General features: G+C 42.5%; 1 pseudogene; it reads right to left on the minus strand.

Annotated features, from left to right (window-relative positions):
- Positions 1–1,720: 1,720 nt before the first annotated feature.
- LOC106581746 (probable E3 ubiquitin ligase complex SCF subunit sconB) lies at positions 1,721–22,682 on the minus strand (annotated as a pseudogene).
- Between the last annotated feature and the right edge of the window lie 912 nt (positions 22,683–23,594).

A 23,594-nucleotide genomic window follows, 5' to 3' on the forward strand; every position in this document is an offset into this window, starting at 1 on the left:
GAAGTTACTTAGCTATATTCTTACAGCTACTTTTTGGGATGTGATTTATATAGATTTGTCTACAGCTGGAGCAAAAGAAGACACTTTGAACCAATGGCTTCTTGCAGTAGAAACCCTTTGAGACGTGTATGTACAGTTGAAGTCAGGAAGTTTACATACACCTTAGCCAAATACATTTAAACTCATTTTTTTCACAATTCCTGACATTTAATCCTAGTAAAAATTCCCTGACTTAGGCCAGTTAGGATCCCCACTTTATTTTAAGAATGTGAAATGTCAGAATAATAGTAGAGAGAATCATTTATTTCAGCTTTTATTTCTTTCATCACATTCCCAGTGGGTCAGAAGTTTACATACACTCAATTAGTATTTGGTAGCATTGCCTTTAAATTGTTTAACTTGGGTCAAAAGTTTTGGGTAGCCTTCCACAATTTTCCCACAATAAGTTGGGTGAATTTTGGCCCATTCCTCTTGACAGAGCTGGTGTAACTGAGTCAGGTTTGTAAGCCTCCTTGCTCGCACAGGCTTTTTCAGTTCTGCCCACAAATTTTCTATGGGATTGAGGTCAGGGCTTTGTGATGGCCACTCCAATACCTTGACTTTGCTGTCCTTAAGCCATTTTGCCACAACTTTGGAAGTATGCTTGGGGTCATTGTCCACTTGGAAGACCCATTTGCGGCCAAGCTTTAACTTCCTGACTGATGTCTTGAGATGTTGTTTCAATATATCCACACAATTTTCCTCCCTCATGATATCATCTATTTTGTGAAGTGCACCAGACCCTCCTGCAGCAAAGCACCCCCACAACATGATGCTGCCACCCCCGTGCTTCACGGTTGGGATGGTGTTCTTCGGCTTGCAAGCCTCCCCCTTTTCCCTCCAAACATAACAATGGTCATTATGGCCAAACAGTTCTATTTTTGTTTCATCAGACCAGATCATTTCTCCAAAAGGTATGATCTTTGTCCCCATGTGCAGTTGCAAACCGTAGTCTGTTTTTTTATGGTGTTTTTGGAGCAGTGGCTTCTTCCTTGCTGAGCAGCCTTTCAGGTTATGTCGATATAGGACTTGTTTAACTGTGGAGATGTTTCCTCCAGCATCTTCACAAGGTCCTTTGCTGTTGTTCTGGGATTGATTTGCACTTTTCGCACCAAAGTACATTCATCTCTAGGAGACAGAACACGTCTCCTTCCTGAGCGGTATGACAGCTGTGTGGTCCCATGGTGTTTATACTTGCGTACTATTGTTTGTACAGATGAACGTGGTACCTTCAGGCATTTGGAAATTGCTCCCAAGGATGAACCAGACTCGTGGAGGTCTACAATTTGTTTTCTGAGGTCTTGGCTGATTTCTTCAGATCTTCCCATGATGTCAAGCAAAGAGGCACTGAGTTCAAAGGTAGGCCTTGAAATACATCCACATGTACACCTCCAATTGACGCAAATGATGTCAATTAGCCTATCAGAAGCTTCTAAAGCCATTACATTATTTTCTGGAATTTTCCAAGCTGTTTAAAGGCACAGTCAATTTAGTGTATGTAAACTTCTGACCCACTGGAATTGTGATACAGTGAATTTATAATCCGTTTGTAAACAGTTGTTGGAAAATGACTTGTTTCATGCACCAAGAAGATGTCCTAACCGACTTGCCAAAACTATAGTTTGTTAACAAGAAATTTGTGGAATGGTTGAAAAATGAGTTTTAATGTCTCCAACCTAAGTGTATGTAAACTTCAGACTTCAACTGTATATTACTTGTGCGTGTGTTTCAGCCCGCTGTCAACCCACTCCTCACTGTCCTCCTCGGAATCTCCCTCTGATTTTATCAGGGAGGCATCCAATCAATTGTCTCGCTTCGTTGTGACATCACCCCTGTGACAACATCACCATTATAAACTGGGTGGGTTGAGCCCTGAATGCTGATTGGCTGACAGACAGTGTACCATGGATATGGCAAAACATTTATGTTTACTGCTCTAATTATGTTGGTGACCAGTTTATAATAGCAATAAGGCAACTCTGGTTTGTGTCGTGGGTCTCGTGGGTCTCCTCGTTGTGTCGTGCCTAAGAACAGCCATTAACCGTGGTATATTGGCCATATACCACACCCCCCTCATGCCTTATTGCTCAAATAGACACCGACAGTCCATATTGTTCTTGTTATACTGTTGCATATATATTACTTTTAATTAATATTCTTTAAACTGTGGCCTGGGGTGGTCTAATGATTAGCACCACCCCCTCAGCACAAATATGGAATTGAATTGATTTGATAATTAAAAGTGTCAGGCTGCTCCAGACAGAGACAACATTGCATACATAAAAAATGATGGAGGATTAAAACGGGATAAAGCCTGAAGGCGTATTTCCATTGTGGCACTACTTGTGGTACTCATGTCAGTGGCCTGCACGCATGGGATCAAATCCCAGTTCCATCACTACTTCGGAAGAAACTCTCTTCTCTCTTCCCTGTTATTCTACACTGTCCTACATGTTAAACAAACCAACAACAAAAAAACACACACAAAAAAAGAAGGGAGACCCCTCTCTTTTACAAAAACTACAAATAAATATTATTCAACTGACATTGGTTTAGTGTAAAGTACATGAAGAAGTGAGGATAGGGACACATGAGTAATAGTGAACTTTTTGTCAGGTGCACCCATAAAGAAGTTCTATTAAACTGCAAATCATTAAATCATCAGATCAGTATTCATTCATCTAGATGAGTACTGACAGAAAGGTGCTTCCCGGAGCTGGGGAGCTGCTCCCACACCGTAAGGGCACGACCCCCGGTGACCCAGCGGTGACCCCCACTGCCCGTGAGCCATGCCGCAAACCAGACGATTCTCGGAGCATCAGCACAGGTCAGCGAGGCCAGGTACCGGCACTGAGGTAGAGAGAACACTGGGAGAGATGGAAGGAGAAAAGGGGGGAGAGAGAGAGAGAGGGGAAGGAGAGAAGTAGAGAAAAAAAGTTGATGAAAACCAAAATAGATTTAGGGAACGATGCATTCTACGAACAGCGTGGCTCTATAGGTTGGCAATTGTACCATAATATTGAGAGAACAACCAGTTGTGTTAGCTTTACTCACACTTCAAGGTGCTTTCCCCATCCGCCAAATCGTAGCATGAGCCAATGAGGAGTGTCTGATGTACACAATCTGTTACTCCAGCGAAGCTGCTCTGATTGGTTAGCCTGGACACAGTGCCTGTGGTGATTGGACAGCGGAAGGGTAAACATCAGATAGTACACAGATCTGTAAGGTCTAGCACAGTACCATATTAAACTAGCTCTTCTATATAGTGCACGCACGCACGCACGCACGCACGCACGCACGCACACACACACACACACACACACACACACACACACACTGCTTCTCACCTATCCTCCAGTTGAGGATCCCGAGGTTGTCTCTGCTGTAGGCAATGGAGAGCCTGTCACCACGGTCCCCAGACGACCTCCCTGACTCCCGCAGCCCGTTACCGTTGCATCCCAAGGATGTAACAGCTGCAGGGGTCGCGGTTGGTGCAGAGCCCCTCCCACACAGACACCCAACCCTCTGCCGAGCTGCTGAACATCAGGAGACCCTGGGACTGTGGAGGATAGATAGGGGGCAGTTGTCATGGAGACAGAATGCAGTGGCTGAATACAATGCATGGATACAGTGTGTGTGTGTGTGTGTGTGCGTGCATGCATGCTTGCGTGCGTGTGTGCGTGGTTTCACATGGTTTTGCATGATTGTGGGGATGGTGCTTTCACTGCTTTGGCCTAACTGTGTTGAGCCTGTAACACTACATAAATGTAAGTCTTAAAGGCCCAGGGCAGTCAAAAACGTGATTTTCTTGTGTTTTATATATTTACAGACTATGATGTTGGAATAATACTGTGAAATTGCTCAATTATGATAATGCCCTTATAATGCTGTTTGAAAAGGCCGGCAAAAATGTCAGGCTGTTTTGGTGGGATGGTGACAAGTTAGTTAACCTCACTAGGGTAGGGGGCACGCTTTTCACCTCCGGATGAAAAGCGTGCCCAAAGTAAACTGCCTGCTACTCAGGCCCAGAAGCTAGGATATGCATATAATTAGATTTGGATAGAAAACACTTCAAAGTTTCAAAAACTGTTAAAATAATGTCTGTGAGTATAACAGAACTGAAATGGCAGGCAAAAACCTGAGGAAAATCCATCCAGGAAGTGCCATTATTTTGAAATGGCTGTTTTTCCAGTGAAAGCCTATCCACCATTTAAAGGGATAGGACCCAGATTTCGTTCCCTATGGCTTCCACTAGTTGTGAACAGTCTTTAGACATTGTTTCAGGATTTTATTCTGAAAAATGAGGGAGAATGACAACTTTGAGTGAGTGGATAGTGGGATGTCCCCAGAGCTGTTTGCTGCGCACGACCGAGAGCGCACCTATCTTGTTTTTCTTTTATATTGACGACGCTGTTGTCCGGTTGAAATATTATCGATTCTTTAGGCCAAAAACAACCTGAGGATTGATTATAAACATCGTCTGCTATGTTTCTACAAACTTTACCGGTACTATTTGGAATTTTCGTCTGCCTGTTGTGACCGCATTTGAGCCATTGAATTACTGAACAAAACGCGGCAACAAAAATGAGTTTTTTTTATACTTTGTTTTTATTGTAGGAACACAAAGAAAGTACAAATAAAGTAAAATAAAAGAACAACAAAAAAGATCTGGCAGTTATAGTGCACGTCATACCTTCATCATATTAGTTACATTGACATCTTTGAATTAGACCTTTTCCAAGTACGAAACCCATTTTTCCCAGTATTCCTGACCTCTCTCAATCAAATCAATCAAATTTATTTTTATATAGCCCTTCGTACATCAGCTGATATCTCAAAGTGCTGTACAGAAACCCAGCCTAAAACCCCAAACAGCAAGCAAAGCATGTGAAAGAAGCACGGTGGCTAGGAAAAACTCCCTAGGAAAAACTCCCTAGAAAGGCCAAAAACCTAGGAAGAAACCTAGAGAGGAACCAGGCTATGAGGGGTGGCCAGTCCTCTTCTGGCTGTGCAGGGTGGATATTATAACAGAACATGGTCAAGATGTTAAAATGTTAAAATGTTCATAAATGACCAGCATGGTCAAATAATAATAATCATAGTAGTTGTCGAGGGTGCAACAAGCACGTCCGGTGAACAGGTCAGGGTTCCATAGCCGCAGGCAGAACAGTTGAAACTGGAGCAGCAGCACGGCCAGGTGGACTGGGGACAGCAAGGAATCATCATACCAGGTAGTCCTGAGGCATGGTCCCAGGGCTCAGGTCCTCCGAGAGAAAGACAGAAAGAGAGAAAGAGAGAATTAGAGAGAGCATATTTAAATTCACACAGGACACCGGATAAGACAAGAGAAATACTCCAGATGTAACAGACTGACCCTAGCCCCCCGACACATAAACTACTGCAGCATAAATACTGGAGGCTGAGACAGGAGGGATCAGAAGACACTGTGGCCCCATCCGATGATACCCCCGGACAGGGCCAAACAGGTAGGATATAACCCCACCCACTTTGCCAAAGCACAGCCTCCACACCACTGGAGGGATATCTCCAACCACCAACATACCATCCCGGGACAAGGCCGAGTATAGCCCACAAAGATCTCCGCCACGGCACAGCCCAAGGGGGGGCGCCAACCCAGACAGGAAGACCACATCAGTGACTCAACCCACTCAAGTGACGCACCCCTCCCAGGGACGGCATGGAAGAACACCAGCAAGCCAGTGACTCAGCCCCCGTAATAGGGGTAGAGGCAGAGAATCCCAGTGGAAAGAGGGGAAACCGGCCAGGCAGAGACAGCAAGGGCGGTTTGTTGCTCCAGCCTTTCCGTTCACCTTCACACCCCTGGGCCAGACTACACTTAATCATAGGAACTACTGAAGAGATATGTCTTCAGTAAAGACTTAAAGGTTGAGACTGAGTCTGCGTCTCTCACATGGGTAGGCAGACTATTCCATAAAAATGGAGCTCTATAGGAGAAAGCCCTGCCTCCAGCTGTTTGCTTAGAAATTCTAGGAACAATTAGGAGGCCCGCGTCTTGTGACCGTAGTGTACGTGTAGGTATGTACGGCAGGACCAAATCGTAAAGATAGGTAGGAGCAAGCCCATGTAATGCTTTGTAGGTTAGCAGTAAAACCTTGAAATCAGCCTTTGCCTTAACAGGAAGCCAGTGTAGGGAGGAGTAATATGATCAAATTTTTGGGTTCTAGTCAGGATTCTAGCAGCCGTATTTAGCACTAACGGAAGTTTATTTAGTGCTTTATCCGGGTAGCCGGAAAGTAGAGCATTGCAGTAGTCCAATCTAGAAGTAACAAAGGCATGGATTAATTTTTCTGCGTAATTTTTGGACAGAAAGTTTCAGATTTTTGCAATGTTACGTAGATGGAAAAAAGCTGTCCTTGAAACAGTCTTGATATGTTCTTCAAAAGACAGATCAGGGTCCAGAGTAACGCCGAGGTCCTTCACAGTTTTATTTGAGACGACTGTACAACCATCCAGATTAATTGTCAGATTCAACAGAAGATCTTTTTGTTTCTTGGGACCTAGAACAAGCATCTCTGTTTTGTCCGAGTTTAAGAGTAGAAAGTTTGCAGCCATCCACTTCCTTGTGTCTGAGACACAGGCTTCTAGTGAGGGCAATTTTGGGGCTTCACCATGTTTCATTGAAATGTACAGCTGTGTGTCATCCGCATAGCAGTGAAATTTAACATTATGTTTTCGAATGACATCCCAAAGAGGTAAAATATATAGTGAAAACAATAGTGGTCCTAAAACGGAACCTTGACGAACACCGAAATGTACAGTTGATTTGTCAGAGGACAAACCATTCACAGAGACAAACTGATATCTTTCCGACAGATAAGACCTAAACCAGGCCAGAACTTGTCCATGTAGATCAATTTGGGTTTCCAATCTCTCCAAAAGAATGTGGTGATCGATGGTATCAAAAGCAGCACTAAGGTCTAGCAGCACGAGGACAGACACAGAGCCTCGGTCTGACGTCATTAAAAGGTCATTTACCACCTTCACAAGTGCAGTCTCAGTGCTATGATGGGGTCTAAAACCAGACTGAAGCATTTCGTATACATTGTTTATGTTCAGGAAGGCAGTGAGTTGCTGCGCAACAACTTTTTCTAACATTTTTGAGAGGAATGGAAGATTCGATATCGGCCGATAGTTTTTTATAATTTCTGGGTCAAGATTTGGCTTTTTCAAGAGAGGCTTTATTACTGCCACTTTTAGTGAGTTTGGTACACATCCGGTGGATAGAGAGCCGTTTATTATGTTCAACATAGGAGGGCCAAGCACAGAAAGCAGCTCTTTCAGTAGTTTAGTTGGAATAGGGTCCAGTATGCAGCTTGAAGGTTTAGAGGCCATGATTTTTTTCATCATTGTGTCAAGAGATATAGTACTAAAACACTTTAGTGTCTCCCTTGATCCTAGGTCCTGGCAGGGTTGTGCAGACTCAGGACAATGGAGCTTTGGAGGAATACGCAGATTTAAAGAGGAGTCCATAATTTGCTTTCTAATGATCATGATCTTTTCCTCAAAGAAGTTCATGAATTCATTACTGCTGAAGTGACAGCCCTCCTCTCTTGGGGAATGCTGCTTTTTAGTTAACTTTGCGACAGTATCAAAAAGAAATTTCGGATTGTTCTTATTTTCCTCAATTAAGTTGGAAAAATAGGATGATCGAGCAGCAGTGAGGGCTCTTCGATACTGCACGGTACTGTCTTTCCAAGCTAGTCGGAAGACTTCCAGTTTGGTGTGGCGCCATTTCCGTTCCAATTTCTGGAAGCTTGCTTCAGAGCTCGGGTATTTTCTGTATACCAGGGAGCTAGTTTCTTATGACAAATGTTTTTAGTTTTTAGGGGTGCAACTGCATGTAGGGTATTGCGCAAGGTTAAATTGAGTTCCTCGGTTAGGTGGTTAACTGATTTTTGTCCTCTGACGTCCTTGGGTAGGCAGAGGGAGTCTGGAAGGGCATCAAGGAATCTTTGGGTTGTCTGAGAATTTATAGCACGACTTTTAATGCTTCTTGGTTGGGGTCTGAGCAGATTATTTGTTGCGATTGCGAACGTAATAAAATGGTGGTCCGATAGTCCAGGATTATGAGGAAAAACATTAAGATCCACAACATTTATTCCATGGGACAAAACTAGGTCCAGAGTATGACTGTGGCAGTGTGTAGGTCCAGAGACATGTTGGACAAAACCCACTGAGTCGATGATGGCTCCGAAAGCCTTTTGGAGTGGGTCTGTGGACTTTTCCATGTGAATATTAAAGTCACCAAAAATTTGAATATTATCTGCGATGACTACAAGGCCGATAGGAATTCAGGGAACTCAGTGAGGAACGCGGCATATGGCCCAGGAAGCCTGTAAACAGTAGCTATAAAAAGTGATTCAGTAGGCTGCATAGATTTCATGACTAGAAGCTGAAAAGACGAAAACATTGTTGTTGTGTTTTTTGTTGGTAAATTTAAATTTGCTATCATAAATGTTAGCAACACCTCCGCCTTTGCGGGATGCGCGGGGGATATGGTCACTTGTGTAACCAGGGGGTGAGGCCTCATTTAACACAGTAAATTCATCAGGCTTAAGCCATGTTTCAGTCAGGCCAATCACATCAAGATTATGATCAGTGATTAGTTCATTGACTATAACTGCCTTTGAAGTGAGGGATCTATCATTAAGTAGTCCTATTTTGAGATGTGAGGTTTCACAATCTCTTTCAATAATGGCAGGGATGGAGGAGGTCTTTATACTAGTGAGATTGCTAATGCAACACCGCCATCTTTAATTTTGCCCAACCTAGGTCGAGGCACAGACACGGTCTCAATGGGGATAGCTGAGCTGACTACACTGACTGTGCTAGTGGCAGACTCCACTAAGCTGGCAGGCTGGCTAACAGCCTGCTGCCTGGCCTGCACCCTATTTCATTGTGGAGCTAGAGGAGTTAGAGCCCTGTCTATGTTCGTAGATAAGATGAGAGCACCCCTCCAGCTAGGATGGAGTCCGTCACTCCTCAACAGGCCAGGCTTGGTAGTCTCAATGTCTTTCCATTTGGATTCGTATTCTGAATTGCACCAACACACCAGAGGTCTCAATTGGGCTGACACATAAAAATCTTTTAGGTTTAGTAAGGCCACACCCCCACAGTTTCTTGGTAATTGTAATGTTGTATATCTAATTCTTGGTCTCTTACTGTTCCAGATAAACCTTGATATCCGTTTGTCCCATTCCCTAAACTGTTTAGGTGGGATTTCTATGGGCAGTGATTGGAACAAATACAGTAACCTCGGCAGGATGTTCATTTTGATTGTTTCAATTCTACTACTAAGATCTAAGGGAAGTGAATTGCCTGTGCTAATGGTTCGAGGTACAAGGAGAAGAGCGTGGGTGAAAGATTACATCCTTGTCTTGCCCCTCGCTCTAATTTTATCGTTCGTGACAAATGTCCATTTATCTTTATTCTAACGGTCGGACACGAATACAGTGTTTTGATGCACTGTATCACTTCTTTGTTGAAACCAAATCTTTCCATAACTTGGAATAGGTAATCCCATCCCACTGAATCAAATGCTTTTTCTGCATCTAGACTGATAAATACTGCACTTGTCTTATTCTGAGTAATGTGGTCCATGACATGTAGTGTTCTCCTTATATTGTCCTGTGTTTGCCTATTTTGGATGAAACCAGTTTGATCTCCGTCAATCAATTCTGGGATTATGTTCTCCATTCTTTTGGCTATTATTGATGCATATAGTTTATAATCCGTGTTAAGAATTGCGATAGGTCTATATGAACTGCATTCCTTCTTATCTTTACCCTCTTTTGGGATTACAGATATGATGGCCTCCCTCCATGACTGTGGGAGACCCCCCTCCCGCAGAGTCCAGTTAAAACAGGCCTTAAGTAGAGGTGTTAGTTGTTCTCTGAAGGTCTTGAACCATTCTGAAGGGAAGCCATCAGTGCCTGGAGACTTGTTTACTTTTAGTTGAAATATTGCTTTATTAATTTCTTCGGTGGATATTTCTAAAGTTAGTCTATCATTTTGCTCTGTCCCAATTGAGGGGAGATCAAGTGAGTTCAAAAAATGCTCTATTGTCTGTGCATCTGCCTTCTCTGGTTGCTTGTACAGATTTGTGTAATATGATTAAAATGCATTCTGTATTTCATCTAATTTTCATGTGATCTTCTTTGTTTTGGGGTCTTTTATTTTGAAAATGGTATTCTGTGCTTGTTGTTTCCTGAGTCTCCATGCTAGTAATTTGGTTGCCTTTGAGCCTGCTTCATAATATCGTTGTTTCAGGAACCTGAGCTTTTTCTCTACTTCTTCTCTATAAATCTGGTAAATTTCCTGTTTTACCTTTTGAATCTCTCATAATATAAGAGGATCTTTGTATTGACTATGAGATCGTAATTTCATTATCCTGTAATTTCAGCAGTTTCTGTGCTTTAATCTTTTTCTTGAGAGATGATGTGGCTATGATCTTTCCTCTAATAACCGCCTTAGCTGCATCCCACAATGTAGCAGGAGATACTTCCCCGTTATCGTTATTCTCCAGATAGATGTTCAATTCTGTCATAAAGAGGGACTTTATCGAACAAAACAAACATTTGTGTAACTGGGAGTCTTGTGAGTGCAACCATACGAAGATCATCAAAGGTAAGTGATTCATTTTATTGCTATTTCTGACTTTCGTGACTAATCTACTTGGCTGGTAACTGTATGTAATGTTTTGTGTGCTGAGCTCTGTTTTGTGTGCTGAGCTCTGTGCTGAGCTCTGTCCTTCACCGCAAAGCTTTTTTGAAATCTGATATGGCGACAGGATTAACAACAAGTTAAGCTTTATTTTGATCTATTACACTTGTGATTTCATGGAAGTTAAATATTTATAGTAATTTAATTTGAATTTGGCGCTTTGCAATTTCACCGGATGTTGGCCAGGTGGGACGCCACAGACCCAAACCCCCTAGAGAGGTTAATAGCCCAATAAGAAAGACAGTTCCAAAACTCTCTAGCAATAACAGCTAGTTTTCAGTTTTCCCCTCCAGTTTTCCCCTCCTTAGACCATTGCCAGACAGAATTGTCTCTTTGCTAAGAAGCAATTTTTGTTTCTATTTCACCATTTTAATTGAAAACAATCACAGCAAGGTACTTAAATGTTACCAAGAAATGATTTGATATTGAGATAAACCAGCTGCATTGGACCTTTAAACTATGTATTTAAACAGCTTACGCCCCCAAGGAACCTTACAAAGTATTTTAGCCAAACATGTGTAGACCATTTCTGATCCTCTATCCTAGCAAATTTAACGCATTTGTATTTGAAGGTAATGAGGAAAAGAGCACTGAATACTCTTTTGAACTTCTTTGGAATCTATATATCTTCTTAATAATTTATTTTAAATAATAATTTATTTCCACACTGCCTACAAGTGTGTAGCCTATAAGGAGAACAAGATATTTAGTCCTTCAGGCAGCATTTTTGTTTCTGCCTCAGCTAATTTATTTGGCGTGACAACAACAGCTACGTTGGGTAAAGCACACACAGATCTGGCAACAGTGCGAAAATATTTGCTTTAATTTCAGCAAGGCCTTGATGAAAACACAAGTTTATGTTCATTGGGGCGCACAACAGAAAACCAAAATGTTTGCTTGTTATTGGACCAGTTTCAGTCCCTTTTCTTCCATATGAACACAGCCATAGTCATAGAGGCACCATAGCTTAAAAGCCTAGACACTATTGGCTCTTGATAATGGCAGCCACCTGTCGGGAGGTCACAGCCTCCTCGTTTGCGTTGATTGATTGACCGTTGTCCAGCTCCAGGCCTGAACTTTACCCTCATCTGCAGACAGACAGACAGACAGAGAGAGAGAGAGGGGGGTGAAGGGAGAAGGAGTGAGTGAGAGAGAGAGAGAGAGAGAGAGAGAGAGAGAGAGAGAGAGAGAGAGAGAGAGAGAGAGAGAGAGAGAGAGAGAGAGAGAGAGAGAGAGAGAGAGAGTCTGACTACACTTACTGTCCACTGCAGGGTTTGGCAGCCCTGGTCCTGGAGGGCCACAGGCACTTCATGTTTTTGATTTAACCAACCTGGAAGACCAGGTGGATTGAATTTAGACAATCGCTGAACTGATCAATTAGCTCAGTTGGTCAGGTGTGGTGCCCAATTGGAACAGAATCCTGCAGTACCTGCGGCACCCCAGGAACAGGGTTGTCTACCCCTGGTCTACCGAGTACACACACACACATCCCCCCCCCCCACAGAAACTGCATCCACACAAACCTGATCCAGTGATGATGTAGCCATCGCCTTCAGGCACGAAGCAGAGAGCAGTCACCACGTTAAAGGTATAGATAGACTTTACACACTGGCCTGGACGGAGAGAGGGGAACACAGATTTAATTGTCCACAACACAAATACGTAGGCCCACGCAAACACGTAGGCCCACGCAAACACGTAGGCACACACACACACAGACGCATACAAGCACTCACCCAGACAAAGCTGTAGGGCTCAGACTGTGTGTGTGTGTGTGTGTGTGTGTGTGTGTGTGTGTGTGTGTGTGTGTGTGTGTGTGTGTGTAGTGAACTCACCAGTGCTTAAGGCCCAGATCCTCACACAGCAGTCTGCTGAGCCACTCAGGAGGAACCTCTCCTTGTCTCCCAGAGACAGATCCCTGGCTAGAGAAAGAGACGGAGAGACAGAGAGAGAGAGATTGACAGTAGGGGGGAAGAAGGGGAAGAGACAAGGGGGGGTTGAACGGAAGAAAGAGATGGAGAGAAATGTGGGGGAGTGAATAATAATTATTTTATTTGTTATCATTGTACAGTTCATAGTCAGTACGCATATAATTATCATCCACGTTGTTATTTTATTTTATTTTATTTAATATGATGTTCCCGAGTTCTCGTCTTGACAATGTAAGCCTGAGCAAAAAAACCTGGAGAGAGTGAGATAGAGATACGGAGAGGGGGAGCGTGGGACGAGAGACAGAAAGGGCAGAGACGTTGAAGTAGTGGAACGATCCCTCCTTCAGTCAGAATGAGAGTAACCCAGTGTCTGCTGCTGCTAGTTCTCTCCGTGGATTTTACCTGATGAACTAAAACTATAATTACACTGCCTGAAATCAGGATGCCTGACTGATAATAAGGGTGTGTGTGTGTGTGTGTGTGTGTGTGTGTGTGTGTGTGTGTGTGTGTGTGTGTGTGTGTGTGTGTGTGTGTGTGTGTGTGTGTGTGTGTGTGTGTGTGTGTGTGTGTGTGTGTGTGTGTGTACACGTTTTACTATACTTGTGAGTACTGGAAATCCTCACACAAATAGTAAACCGGTCCTCACTTGTATACAGGCTATTTTAGTTTTAGGCTTAGGGATTAGGGTTAGGGTTAGAATTAGAGTCAGGGAGTAGTGGTTAGGTTTAGGGGTAAGATTTAGGGTTAGGAGTTAGGGTTAGGAGTAGGGTTAGGAGTTAGGGTTAGTATAGTAAGACATAGCTGTGTGTGTGTGTGTGTGTGTGTGTGTGTGTGTGTGTGTGTGTGTGTGTGTGTGTGTGTGTGTGTGTGTGTGTGTGTGTGTGTGTGTGTGTGTGTGTGTGTGTGTGTGTGTGTGTGTCCATTCCCTACAGTATTCAGGCGGAGGAGCAGACAGACAGGTGACTCCACCAGTGTGACCTCCGAGATTCCGCTGCTCTGTTGCCGTAGGAACGGGCCACAACTTTACTGTTGTGTCTCGACTGAGAGAGAGAGAAATAGAGAGAGAGAGAGATGGCGAGAACAACGGAGAGCGATGAAATGGGTGTGAGAGAGAGAGAGACACAGAGCGAGCCCACGAGAGTGAGAGCAGACAAGGTAGCTCAATAACACTCTGTTCAGGCGAGAATGGCTCTCAGTGGTAGGAGGAGAAAGTTAGCATGTCAGAGTTACAGAGAGAGAGGAGGAAAGAAATTGATGGAATTATTCACAGTTATGAGATCTATTATTAAATCGGAGAATGACTCACTCACCAGGTTGTCAACAGCAACCACACAGGTGATGATGTCACTGTGACCCTCCATCGACCTCAAGCGAAACTTGGCCTTCTCCCATGATGCTTTGAGAGATGTAAACTTGGCATCTGAAAAAAAAGGGACCCATCATAATCACCATGAACCCAAGTCTTGGGTGAACTTTTTTACAAAGGGACAAATTCAGACTTGTACGCCTTTCCTACGCACTTCTCAGTAGTTGGTATTCAGATGTGTGTGCGTAACGGGCTTTGTGCAGGTGCGTAACAGGCTTTATGGGTTTGGTTCCTTTGCGTGCGCTGAATCAATTTAAATCAACCGCTGAAAATCCTTCCACTTAATGGCTGACAGATTTCCCCTGGAGTTTTCATTCAACAGGGGTTTCAGTACATTTATATAAAGCCATCCCTTTAAATTTGGTGTACATTTTAATTAGAATTTAGTCGACAGACTCAGTAGAATATATTGAGAGAACTGTTCAGAATATTAGGGATCAATGAAAGAAAGCCGTGTAAGTACACACATATTCATCTCCCTTTCAGCACCAATTGGTCAATTTAAAAATACTCTGATCTTTTTAGAGTTAGGAAAGCATTTATGAATAATAAAAAAACAGGTTTGGAGAGCCTTTACGCCAAAAAATATATTGGTGAATCAAGAATACAGTTGTTTGATTCATCCTGAAAGTTGCCATATTCAATTAATCAATCCATGAAATATTGAAAGGTGAGAAAAGTGTACAATAGGGGTTGAATAGTAGTCCTATAAATCTACCCTAATAATCCACACTAAATCATGGAACTGTGATGAGAACAGTCCAGTTGTCGTGAAGTGTGCCAGTCTCCAGGTTTAACCTGCTACATGTACTGTATGTATGGTCCACAGTTCATAATGGTTCCAATAGGCTACATGTCCCAAATGATTGCACAACTTGTAATACGTTAGCCCGATATGATCCACTATTGCTAGAGATCCTCAGGAACAACCACACCAACGTGACCGAGGAACTGACTATGTAATGGAATGATGCAAAATGTAAGGAGAGGAACACTAAAGTGACCGTCATAAATGTAAGGAAACTAACACTAAAGTGACAGTTATAAATGTAAGGAAACAAACACTAAAGTGACAGTTATAAATGGAAGGAAACTAACACTAAAGTGACAGTTATAAATGTAAGGAAACTAACACTAAAGTGACAGTTATAAATGGAAGGAAACTAACACTAGTGACAGTTATAAATGTAAGGAAACAAACACTAAAGTGACAGTTATAAATGGAAGGAAACTAACACTAAAGTGACAGTTATAAATGGAAGGAAACTAACACTAAATTGACAGTTATAAATGGAAGGAAACTAACACTAAATTGACAGTTATAAATGGAAGGAAACTAACACTAAAGTGACAGTTATAAATGTAAGGAAACAAACACTAAAGTGACAGTTATAAATGGAAGGAAACAAACACTAAAGTGACAGTTATAAATGGAAGGAAACTAACACTAAAGTGACAGTTATAAATGGAAGGAAACTAACACTAAAGTGACAGTTATAAATGGAAGGAAACTAACACTAGTGACAGTTATAAATGTAAGGAAACAAACACTAAAGTGACAGTTATAAATGGAAGGAAACTAACACTAAAGTGACAGTTATAAATGGAAGGAAACTAACACTAAATTGACAGTTATAAATGGAAGGAAACTAACACTAAATTGACAGTTATAAATGGAAGGAAACTAACACTAAAGTGACAGTTATAAATGGAAGGAAACTAACACTAAAGTGACAGTTATAAATGGAAGGAAACAAACACTAAAGTGACAGTTATAAATGGAAGGAAACTAACACTAAAGTGACAGTTATAAATGGAAGGAAACTAACACTAAAGTGACAGTTATAAATGAAAGGAAACTAACACTAGTGACAGTTATAAATGAAAGGAAACTAACACTAGTGACAGTTATAAATGAAAGGAAACTAACACTAGTGACAGTTATAAATGTACAGTGAGGGAAAAAAGTATTTGATCCCCTGCTGATTATGTACATTTGCCCACTGCCAAAGAAATGATCAGTCTATAATTTTAATGGTAGGTTGATTTCAACAGTGAGAGACAGAATAACAACAAATAAATCCAGAAAAACGCATGTCAAAAACATTATTAATTGATATGCATTTTAATGAGGGAAATAAGTATTTGACCCCCTCTCAATCAGAAAGATTTCTGGCTCACAGGTGTCTTTTATACAGGTAACAAGCTGAGATTAGGAGCACACTCTTAAAGGGAGTGCTCCTAATCTTAGCTTGTTACCTGTATGAAAGACACCTGTCCACAGAAGCAATCAATCAATCAGATTCCAAACTCTCCACCATGGCCAAGACCAAAGAGCTCTCCAAGGATGTCAGGGACAAGATTGTAGACCTACACAAAGCTGGAATGGGCTACAAGACCATCGCCAAGCAGCTTGGTGAGAAGGTGACAACAGTTGGTGCGATTATTCGCAAATGGAAGAAACACAAAAGAACTGTCAATCTCCCTCGGCCTGGGGCTCCATGCAAGATCTCACCTCGTGGAGTTGCAATGATCATGAGAACGGTGAGGAATCAGCCCAGAACTACACAGGAGGATCTTGTCAATGATCTCAAGGCAGCTGGGACCATAGTCACCAAGAAAACAATTGGTAACACACTACGCCGTGAAGGACTGAAATCCTGCAGCGCCCGCAAGGTCCCCCTGCTCAAGAAAGCACATATACATGCCCGTCTGAAGTTTGCCAATGAACATCTGAATTATTCAGAGGACAACTGGGTGAAAGTGTTGTGGTCAGATGAGACAAAAATGGAGCTCTTTGGCATCAACTCAACTCGCAGTGTTTGGAGGAGGAGGAATGCTGCCTATGACCCCAAGAACACCATCCCCACCGTCAAACATGGAGGTGGAAACATTATGCTTTGGGGATGTTTTTCTGCTAAGGGGACAGGACAACTTCACCGCATCAAAGGGACGATGGACGGGGCCATGTACCGTCAAATCTTGGGTGAGAACCTCCTTCCCTCAGCCAGGACATTGAAAATGGGTCGTGGATGGGTATTCCAGCATGACAATGACCCAAAACACATGGCCAAGGCAACAAAGGAGTGGCTCAAGAAGAAGCACATTAAGGTCCTGGAGTGGCCTAGCCAGTCTCCAGACCTTAATCCCATAGAAAATCTGTGGAGATAGCTGAAGGTTCAAGTTGCCAAACATCAGCCTCGAAACCTTAATGACTTGGAGAAGATCTGCAAAGAAGAGTGGGACAAAATCCCTCCTGAGATGTGTGCAAACCTGGTGGCCAACTACAAGAAACGTCTGACCTCTGTGATTGCCAACAAGGGTTTTGCCACCAAGTACTAAGTCATGTTTTGCAGAGGGGTCAAATACTTATTTCCCTCATTAAAATGCAAATCATTTTATAACATTTTTGACGTGTTTTTCTGGATTTTTTTATTATTCTGTCTCACTGTTCAAATAAACCTACCATTACAATTATAGACTGATCATTTCTTTGTCAGTGGGCAAACGTACAAAATCAGCAGGGGATCAAATACTTTTTTCCCTCACTGTATGTGGGTATAACTGACATTGGCTACCAATAGTGGCTAATATTTAACATGATACAAATTGTAAAACATACTGTCAAAAGTCTGTTTATATAATTAAAACATTCTAGAAACCATAAATCAACTCTCTAGGTTTGGCACTGTACACTCATTTGCGCATGGCTCCAGAAGCCTATTGTAACGGCTGTCGAAAGGAGTAGACCAAGGCACAGCGTGGTGAGTGCTCATCATTAACTTTTAATAGAACACTTTCAAACAAAACAAGAAAACAAACGACAGCTAAACAGTTCTGTCAGGAACATGAACTAAACAGAAAGTAACCACCCACAAAACCCAAAGGAAAACAGGCTGCCTAAGTATGGCTCCCAATCAGAGACAACGATATACAGCTGTCCCTGATTGAGAACCATACCCGGCCAAAACAAAGAAATACAAGACATAGAAAAAAGGACATAGAATGCCCACCCTAGTCACACCCTGGCCTAACGCAAAATAGAGAACAAAACCTCTCTATGGCCAGGGTGTGACACCTATAGTTTGTGTCTCCAAATGTCATTCTTGCAAGTTACAAGGCTTACATTTTATAAACATCACTGTGGGAAAGTTGATATGTTGACATGCTTTAGTTTGCTGCCATATGACTGGTTTCACATTTGTCTCCAGCGATCATAAGATAAAATAGATCTGAAACAATTGTCAGTAATATTTTCAATCCCCTTATCTAAGCGGCTTACTTTACCTATCTCTTATCAATAGCTCTTATCAATTTCTAAATTACCGTGCATGGGGAATGGTTTTTTATCTATCAGAAAAAATAACAAAGATGTTGTTCCACTTGGAACCGACAGGTTGCATCAACCTTATTCATCGTTTCATCGCGAGTAAAGGCGGTGGCATTATGAGGGAATGAAGTCAAAATAGACACTGATCTAGGATCTGTTTTGCCTGTAATAAGGGGGCTCCCGAGTGGCGGAGGGGCCAAAGGCACTGCATCTCAGTCCAAGATGCATCACTACAGTCCCTTGTTTTGGTTTGTCGTTGTGAAGCGTTTTGCTTCAGTGTGCCTACAGTGGACCCTAATGAACACAAGCCAGGTGGGAAGGACAGATCGAAATGTTAACTTTTTGTGATATGATTTCTGGGAGCCTACCAAGCTGTTTCCATATTTCCTTTCCTTCAATCACAGTGCATTTGTGAGATACCAATGAGTATGAGAATGTGTCTACATAATCTAACAAACCCTAGTTTAAAGATAACCCCACCTTCCTGGTTCTCCTTGGGGCTTGTGTCAGTCACAGCTAGACAGGAGCTCTGACTGCTCTCCCCCTGCTCCTGTCTCTCTCCGTCCTCCCGTCTCCTCCTTTCTTCCTGTCTCTCCCCCTGTTACCGTCTCTTTCTGACTGCCTGTCTTCTTCTGTCGGCCCTGCTTCTCCCTTGGGGATCTTGGGGATTTGGGGGATTTTGGGGGATCTTGGTAGGAAAGGGGCTGTGCGAAGGAAGCGCCTCAGAGGTGGCTTCACTGTGCCCGAGCAACAACAAAAAACACACCAAATACCAAGAGTGAACTGACAGTGCAGTCACATTCAGTAAAACATCATGTGCACAGACATACAGGACAGTACATAGGCTAAGACACAGACACACAAGCAAGCTTACAAATAATGCTAATAATTTATTACATTTCTATAGCACTTTTCATTACAAGTATGATCTCAGAGTGCATAAATATACATTTGTAGCCATGGCGTGGAAAACAGATTGATGTTGTCGTTGTTTAACGTTGATTAACAGATTATCACTATCATGTCTTTATACTACTTTGTGATAATGACATTTCCCCTGCTATTCCCTTGATATTCCAAAGCCCTGGGAGAGTGTGCCCAGTCGTGACTGTGTGGAAGGAATCCCTAAGTGATGGCTACATGACGTACTATCCCCTCTACTACTCCAATACATTAGGATGCCTTGAAAGAAAGACTGACTGACTTTGACCTATGTCGGCTAGACTCAAGCCAGATCAAAGCATCAAAGTGAATGTTACAGCTTGTAAACAGGGATGTGAATCTCCCCTATCGCCCTCTAGCTCTCCCTCCCTCTCTCTCTCTTTCCTTACACTTTTTCATCTCCTCATGTTTTCCTTCTCCCACAATCCCCGGAGTTTGCTGGGGGCCAGAAAGCTGCAGCAGAAGTTCAGCCAATCTGGTGCGGAGCTCCGCCTTCCTGAAGATCTGAAGATGGGGAAAGGGGGGGTTGGGCTTAGATTTGTTTGAACATCATTTAGGTTAATAATAACATGCATGACCGTAGAAATCTCCCTGGGTACGTCTCAATAGTCTAACGTCGCTCCTCCTTCATTTGGACTGATCTGAGAAGAGATGGACTGATAAAAGACAGTGAGCAGACATCCATCCATTATAGTACTGTCACCGATCCTATGTGTTTCCAGATCAGAGCAGATGAAGGAAAGGAGACAAAATGACCACTGTAGACTATTGATATGTGCCCCCTAACGATTCGTATAAACCCTGAATGGATGACAGGGGGCGCTGTATTGAAGCCACCGCGCAGCCATCTTGGCACTCCTCAATTGTAAAAGTATATTTTGGAAGCTACAGAAATGTATTTATTAATGTCTACATTAGATTCTGACACGATTATTCTATTACAGGCATCTTAATGTATATTTTAAAATTATATTATGTAAGCTAAACATAAAAAAATCTAAATAAAAGATCTACAAAGTATAAATTTTTGCGAGTACCGATGTTCCTGTCCCCACTACAACAACAAAAATACTTAAATACATGTCACTTTGTCGTAGAAATATTTAATTGTATTTAAAAAAATATGTAATAAAATGTATGCACTCTTCTGTAAGTCGCTCTGTAAGTCGCGTCTGCTAAATGACTAAAATGTAAATGTAAATGTAATTGAAATACTGTAGAATTCCATTAATTCCTATGGAGGTCTCCTGCTAGGGAGTGCCAATATGGCCAACTGGTGGCTTCAAAGCCTCTCATAGCATCAGCAATACAGGGTTTATAAATGCAACCCCCCCCCCCCCCCCCCCCCTTACATGGTGATTAATTCATTGCCAAAGCCCCTATGAAAATGACACTCAATCAAGATTAGAAAGGCATGATACATTTCGACACAAGAGAAGGGTATCATGTTATGCTTACATTTGATATATTCAATTAGTGCCAGTGTAGATGAGGTTGATCTAAAACCACATCTAAAACTCGGCCAAAACCCAGTGAGAACGCAAGTTGTTTACCACTATGTTTCTAAAGATTATGATCTAGCGAGCCAATTCTCTATCTCACTTGGGTGAAATGATTTAATGATCAGCTGTTCAGTCTTGTTGTGCTCCAGCTAGGTTGCGGTGTTTGAGAGTGGCCTCAATTGAACCCACTCACGATCGAGAGTGTAATAATGTCAAACGTAACCTGCAAGATGGTATTGGGAGATTAAGGTGCTACATCAAGATCTCTCGTGGGAGCGAGTACAGTCATATCCGGGAGTATTAGTACCAAGGGAAATCTATTCAGGATTGTGGAATAAGCAACGGTGCGCTCACGACACGCCTGATATTAAAACTATGGATGAAGATGAGAAGTGAAGTCGTATTCTGTGCCTTAACTCTTTCTTCTGGAGTGAGAGATTGTGAAATGTTGATCTCCAGATGCTCAATCTGTCTCAGTTTCTTCTGGAGCTTTCTCACCTCCCCCCCATCTGAAACCCCTATTCTACAAGCACCAACAACTGTTCCAGATTATTCTGTGTACAATGTTTCACTAGGTTTGTGGGTCATGCAACTTGTATTTTTTAAGTGTTTCTACCGTGTTTCACTAGTTTGCTGTCCTTTCTCTGTACAGTCAATTGTTTCCATAGATGTGTCTCATCGCTGATGGCAACAACGGTAGATAGCAGAGGTGTGGACTCGAGTCACAAATATGATGACTTGCAACTCGACTTTAACACCAATGACTCATGACTTGATTTGGGCTTGAGCCTTATTACTCGACCTGACTTGATATCCTCCCCAAGCCCAAATGTTAAAAATGATGCTATTAAAAGAAGTGTGCAGCGCATCAACTCTTCATTTAACGGATTACAGTTTGAATCGGGCAGCAGCCAATCAAATTGGGCGTGGCAGTGCAGAGGAATGTCGGCGGGTGAATTCAGATGGAGCCCTTGGAATGATGATACCCCAAATTATTATTTTCGGATATAAAGATGATACTGTATCAACAAAAAAACGGATTGCAACTTGCAAAACATGCGGGAAGAAAATTACAGACGGAGGCGCAACAATTTAAAACTTTGTTCGACATTTCAATCTGCACAAAGAACGGTAAGTCGTGGCTAATATAGCCGACAGTGATCCATCACACGAGGTTGTGTGTTTATGAGTGTGTGTAACTTGTTTCATGAGTTTCTTTTTTGCTGTTTTGTGATGTCTGGAGCCTGTATTGTTACGTGCGCTCCTCACTGCTTGCCTAGATTAGACTTGCAGATTGACTCGCCACCACGCTGTTTGGAGCTGGAAAAGATCAAATGAGCACATTTGTGGCAGAGTGCCTCCTAGAATGGTTGTGTACTCTTCCTAACCTGCTGATTACGGCGAGTGCTTGAACCTCTGATTGTGCTTATGCTTCACACAAATCCCACCATCCCCCTCTCTGCTGTCCTCCGCAGTTTTGAGCTTTCTCCATTGATAATGAATAAAGAACGGTGGCTTATTTCATCTGAGGCACCGCATTCATACACAGTTTTCCAGATAGAAATGCAATACATAGCTCTGTACTCGATTCTCTATTCTACACGGCAAAGGCTGTTGTAGGTGATTTATTTCTATGCAACCACCCCACACGACCCGACACAGCCTAGCACGCCTCTCCCGCTGTCACAGAGAGAGAGAGAAGAGGGGGGGGGGTCTTGACTTGAGACTTGACTCGGACTTGCCTGTCTTGACTTGGGACTTGAGTGCTAAGACTTGAGACTTACTTGTGACTTGTAAAACAATGACATGGGCGCAGATACGCTAATCTTCACCACATAATTAGTAGTTGTTTTACCCAAGATGATTTCTGTAGATCAGTGATTCTGCGCAGTATGACTGCAATGTAGTAGATCTCAAACAAGCACAGGCGCTTTATTAACTTCTTCTCTGGTCTTCCTGACGGTTACAGACATTGCTCTGGTTTACAGTGACACCAGGTGGAGAGGAACTTAATTTACTAAATCCAAATACCAAGGCAGCGTTTCATTCAAATAAATGTGCTCCCTCATTTCTACCCTCGTTCACTTCTCCCCTCCAGTGACTGATTTGATAAGATTTAATTTCTGTGCCAATGTGTGCCATTTGTTCTAGCCTAACAGTGTTTGGTGTTATAACTTAATAATTACTTATATTCAGTGTATGAGAATGGGACTTGGTCTACAATAATTCAGTTTGTGAGATAAAACATTTAAATAGTCATTTAATTCAATAACAACTAAGTGCTCAACCATAAGGCCAATATGCACCATTTGTTATAATTAGTTGTTATAACTTTATAGTAAACATGATTTCCTCGGCATACACATCACGGACAAAGTGAAATGGTCCACCCACACAGACAGCGTGGTGAAGAAGGCGTAACAGGAGGCGGAGGCGGAAGAAATTTGGCTTGTCACCAAAAACACTCACAAACTTTTACAGATGCACAATCGAGAGCATCCTGTCGGGCTGTATCACAGTCTGGTACGGCAACTGCACCACCCTCAACCGCAAGGCTCTCCAGAGGGTAGTGAGGTCTGCACAACGCATCACTGGGGGCAAACTTCCTGCCCTCTAGGACACCTACACCACCCGATGTCACAGGAAGGCCAAAAAGATCATCAAGGACAACAACCACCCGAGCCACTGCCTGTTCACCCCGCTATCATCCAGAAGGCGAG

The sequence above is a fragment of the Salmo salar genome, chromosome ssa02 (genome assembly GCF_905237065.1).
Source record: "Salmo salar chromosome ssa02, Ssal_v3.1, whole genome shotgun sequence".
Taxonomy (NCBI): Eukaryota; Metazoa; Chordata; class Actinopteri; order Salmoniformes; family Salmonidae; genus Salmo; species Salmo salar.